We start from the raw sequence: 5212 nt of genomic DNA, 5'->3' as shown, positions 1-5212 counted from the left end.
GTTATCCGGTTCAGTGGTCCAAGTAGTTATTTGATTATCAACGAATTAAGGTGAGTTCTTCCTCAATGTACTTGTGGGTCGAAGGCACCAACGCCGGCCCGGTGGATTCAATATCCTGTTACATGATAGTATGCTATTATGCAGTAGAGATATGTTAGATCGGTATCCTGGTATATAGGATGTTGCCATGCTTAGTGATCAGTAGACCTACATGATTGTCTATTGACTGGTTTTATGTTATATGTTGCATATGTCGACGTAGTGTGGTTGGGTTGAGAATGTACTGCTCTATGCTGCCAGTCAACAAACCCATTAATGTTTATATCGATATGCTGTTATGTTATGGTATATGTGGATATGTGTTGGTTATTGGGTTGAGGCGGACCAGCCGGGGCCAGATAAACTACAGGCCCGAGAGGCGTACCAGTCAGGCCGAAGGCCCATAGAACATTCCAGGTAGTCTGTAGGCCCGGTGAGGCATTCTTGTTATGCTGAAGGTTTTGTGAGTGTTCCAGATAGTCTGTAGGCCCAGTGAGGTGTTCCATTCATGATGAAGGCCCTGTGAGCGTTTCAGATAGTCTATAGGCTAGTGCGGCTTTCCAGTCAGGCTGAAGGCTCTGTATGGGTGTTGTTTGTTTGTTATTATGTTTATGTGGTGGTACCTTGGGAGAACTCACTAAGCTTCGTGCTTACAATTTTTGTTTATGGTTTCGGGTTCTTCAAAGGCCTGTAGGAAGGCGAAGGCGTGACCGTACAAATCCTTGGTTTTACTAATAATTGGATCTTGGAAGACTCTGATTTTTAATAATGTTTTGGAAACAATGGTTTTATAAACACTTATTTTAGTCAATGGGTTGTTTTGAAATGTTTAAATTTGTTGTGGTTTTTGGGATGTTACAAGTTGGTATCGAAACCTTGGTATGAGGGAATCGGAGGAACAATCGTGTGAATCCAGTCTCAAACTAAGGAAAAAGGTTTTGAAAAAATGATTTTCAAATTGTTTTCAAAATAATCAAAGAGGATGTGATGTGTACGATCAGTCGGAGGCAGTAAGTAGACCCCAAATTACCACACTGTTACTTGTATTTGTAATATGTTAGAAGATCATGCTAGTGATAGGCTAGGGATCTTCAGGAATTGCATGATAGAATTGCCTGATTATATGATGCCTTATAGCCTAAGGTCTTCCTTATATGAAATTGACATCATTACTGTAGTTGCTTAATGTATGCATCATAGTTCTACATAACTAAGATTCTATAGCCTAAGAATATTTGGTTTAGCCTTATTTCTTGTTCTTGTTTGATGAAGGGCTTAGGGTAGAATCAAGTTTTCAACAGTCTATAGGATCCAGTGTTATGTATGATTAGCATACACAAGTGCTGCAGGGTTGGTGGAAGTTTCATGAGTGGGTGCAGTATATGGCAAGTCAATGTGAGGATTATTAGCCACTTTTGAGTGAGTAAGGTCAATGTGAACGTGTATCCGAGATGCTGGAAAATATAGATCGAGAATTTCGTATGAAGATCTGTCTGATTTTTTTGTGGTTTAGTTCCAGTCGACTCCACTGCCCGAATGTTTCTTTCTTTGTACTTTGTGGGACTCGCATTGATGGGAGCTAACTATCAAATGAATACATTAAGTTACATGCTATGGAGGTCAAATAAGCCTAGAGTGAAGGATTTGGCCCTATTGCGCAACTCTCATTTGAGTCTAACCGTTGTAGGGTTGGGTCCTTTAGTTGAATGATTATTTAATTTTTGTTGCATGTAGTTATATTCATGAAGTGGTTGGCTGGCATTGATTGGAGCCCCTCACCAACTGATGGCATGGGATGTGGGGAATCATAGGAGAGCCTATGGGGTATTTTAGTGTGGTTGTTTCAGGGTTGAGCAAGTTTTGGGAGTATTATTATAAGTAGGCCTTAGAGGGCCCGAGATGATTCTTGAGGAAAATATGGATAGGTGTGGAAGGTATAATTGGGCCCATACTACTGGAAGCACAAGATCTAAAATCGAATCAAGGAGAGTTTCGGGGATTCTAAGGGCTAGTCAGGGAAGATAGCATCGTTTGAAGCCATGATTCGTAGCATTGGTTCCGTACATGTTGATCTTTTAGGTTATGGTTGCTCAGACATGAGGATGGATCTGATAATTGTTTTGGGCCCCAGTGGCGATAATAGTTTGGGTTGATTGATTCATACATTGTTGACTTTGTTGATTTTGAGGTCCCGAGGGTTTTGCTCGAGGCCATGTATTGAGTCGTGGGACTCAAGAAGAAAACGATTGTTATGATTGTTGCTGGAAGTTGAGTGGTTGATTGTCGCTATTTGTGGCAAGGATTATGCCCTTTCCGTTTTCCGAGTTCAGAGAAGGACTGAGCAGGCTTGTGACTGTTAGAGTTAGGATGTAAACCCTACACGGGGTGTGTTGATTACGGTGTTTGGTGATAGTATTGATGGGTTCTAGCCATAAGAACAATCCCATGTGCTCAAACAAACCCTAATTCTTGGATCTAGGTTTCTCTATTGTACATGCAATGTATCCAAGACTTACAATCTTAGATCTAACATATTATAAACTGAAATTAGGGTTTACAGAATTACCTTTGATTGTTATGTAGCAATAACAATCTCAATTCCTCCTTACAATGACTTTAGAAAGCTTAGAGTCACAATTATCACTCCTCTAATGGCTCACAAACACCAAGAGCAACAGGATGAAGAATAAGGAGAGTGGAGGCTGCCCAAAACGTCCAGAAACCCTATAGGAACTCTTAGCCACGTTTTGGGGGCTTAAGGGTACTATATATACATCTAGGCTATTAGGGTTTTCAATTAGGAAACCCTAATTTGACTGCTTAAGCCCTAAGCAGCCCATAGACCCTTTTAGAATAACCCTTGGACGATTTCTAATGGGTTTCCTCATAGAATTCGTCCAATCTATTATTCCAAGCTGATCCACAGCCCAAATGTAATTATCTTATAATTACAGTTCTAGTCCCTTAAGTTTAATTAATCTCTTTTAGCCACAAAATTAATTATCAATTAATTCTTGAATAATATTAATTAAACAATATGATTTCTCCTTTAATATATTATTCTCATAATATATTAATAAATCATAATTAATCCTTTCTCTCCATAATTCATCCTATCAAGTTGCTTTGGTGAAGGCAACCTAAAAGGACCATGCACCATCGGGTCAAGTACATACCAAAATAGTTATGGACTTAGACACTAATCCAACAAGTATGTCAGCATGGGGGTGCGCAGGAGGATTGATGTGGTGTGGATGTTTTGTGATACGATCAAGGATCCCTGTTATTTGGATATAGGCAAGTTAGGTACCGGATTGTCAGCCGTGATTGCAGAAGAAGGCTGTCTGTATTGGATAGTAAGTGGGTGTTTGGTTATGCGGTCTTAGTAATTCCTTAATGCTAAGTGGTTATGATTGGAAATTTCATAGGTCTTCAGCTGAAATCCAAAATTCTCTTACGATATTATTGGTCCTTATTTAGAAGATCATCTTGAGTGTGTTGTGCATTCCAAGAGTCGGGGACGATTCGTGTCGTTTGAACCGGTTTGAGAAATGGTTGCCTTCAACACCTGTGGATGGTAGTTCGAACCCTAAGTGGGGGAGAACTAGGTATTATGCCTATAGGATCATTGAACTGTTGAGTTTGTGGTGTTGGAAGAATGGTTTATAGAGGTTTACGATACAGTATGCGGGATTTTGGTTTGAGACTTAGTTAAGTCAGGGGTATTATGCAAGCAGTGTATTGGGTTATTAGGTATGTCGAAGTCCAATGGATGTGTCAACCTACCATCGAGTTTCATATGCTCTATGCTCCTATGGTCCCTGGGTATGTTTATCCTTAATGGTGGAGTGGAGTTTTGGTTCATAGAAGGCTCTGGTTTTGGTAGCATTCAGGATCACCTTGGAAGTCTTCTTGAGCTAGTTACGTATTGGTGGAATCTGTTCAGTTTCAATCAAGTATGGGATCTTGTTTCGACCGACCATGAGGATGTCTTACATTAATGATTGATGTTTGTCCTTCGATAGAAATCTAGTATTTCTTCCCTTTTTGGTTGAGGTTATGGGTTCCCTAAGGGAGTGCATTGCGGTAAATTCATTATATATTGTCGATAGGGATGTATATGAGATGGTCAAGATATCAATGGAGCGTTTGGTTCGAATTATATGCATGGTTCTTTTGGGTTATGGACTTTGAATTCGATCAAGAGTTCGACCGTTTATTCTATTCGCGGGCTGTGTGCAACCATTATTTCGTAAGGTTTTCATTGGTAGCAGCTTATTCTGTCAAAGGAATTGTGTGTCGTAAGATTATGGCTTTGTGGTACACCTGACTTGATATGGATTGGAGGCAAATGTGAAAATTCTTGGATTTCTCATCTTTGCTCACAAGAGTAGTGGTTGGAAATGGCGTGTCAGGGTGTCAAGGGTTTATTAAAGGCTTTTGGTACATATTATGGATTTGGAATTGGTGGAAAATTCGAGATTTGTGTGTTGAGTTCTTTTTCTGCGTGTTTCGTAGTGATCATAATCAAAAATAAGGGGTGGATTAAATAATTGGATGAATGTCAGTCCTGGATTATGGGTTCTAGAATTTAGATCTGATGGATTCCCTGTTGGATTAGGTGTCTAAGCCCATAAGTATAATTGGGATGTACTTGACTCGATAGTAGCATGGTCCTTTTCGGTTGCCTTCACACTAGTGACTAGACATGATGACTGTTAAGGAGAGAGGCTGATTTATTGTTTAGAATAATGAATTGGGGCATAAATATGATTTATTAATATATTATAAGAAAAGTATATTAATTAGGAATCAAATTATTAATTAGTATTTAATCATAAATTAATTTGGAATTAATTTTGAGATTAAAGGAACTGATTAAAAGTACAAGGGATGTTTTGTAATTATTTGATAATTGAGGCTTTGGGCCGTTGGATCCCCTTATTAGGGATCGGCCAAAATCCTAGAAGGATCTCGGAGTTTTCGTACAAGGCTAAGGAAAGGAGTTCCATGGACTTGCTTAGGCCCTAAGCTAAGGAATTAGCGTTTCCAACCTGAAACCCTAGCTAGCCTCAAGTACAAATAAGCCCCCTAAGCTCTAGATTTCGTCCACCCCTTGGAGAAACCCTAGAAGAGCCAATTTTTGGATCAATCTACCCTCTCTATTCTCTCT

Source organism: Lactuca sativa, chromosome 8 (genome assembly GCF_002870075.4).
Source record: "Lactuca sativa cultivar Salinas chromosome 8, Lsat_Salinas_v11, whole genome shotgun sequence".
In the NCBI taxonomy this organism is placed as follows: domain Eukaryota; kingdom Viridiplantae; phylum Streptophyta; class Magnoliopsida; order Asterales; family Asteraceae; genus Lactuca; species Lactuca sativa.
Note: the sequence above shows the minus strand (reverse complement) of the source record.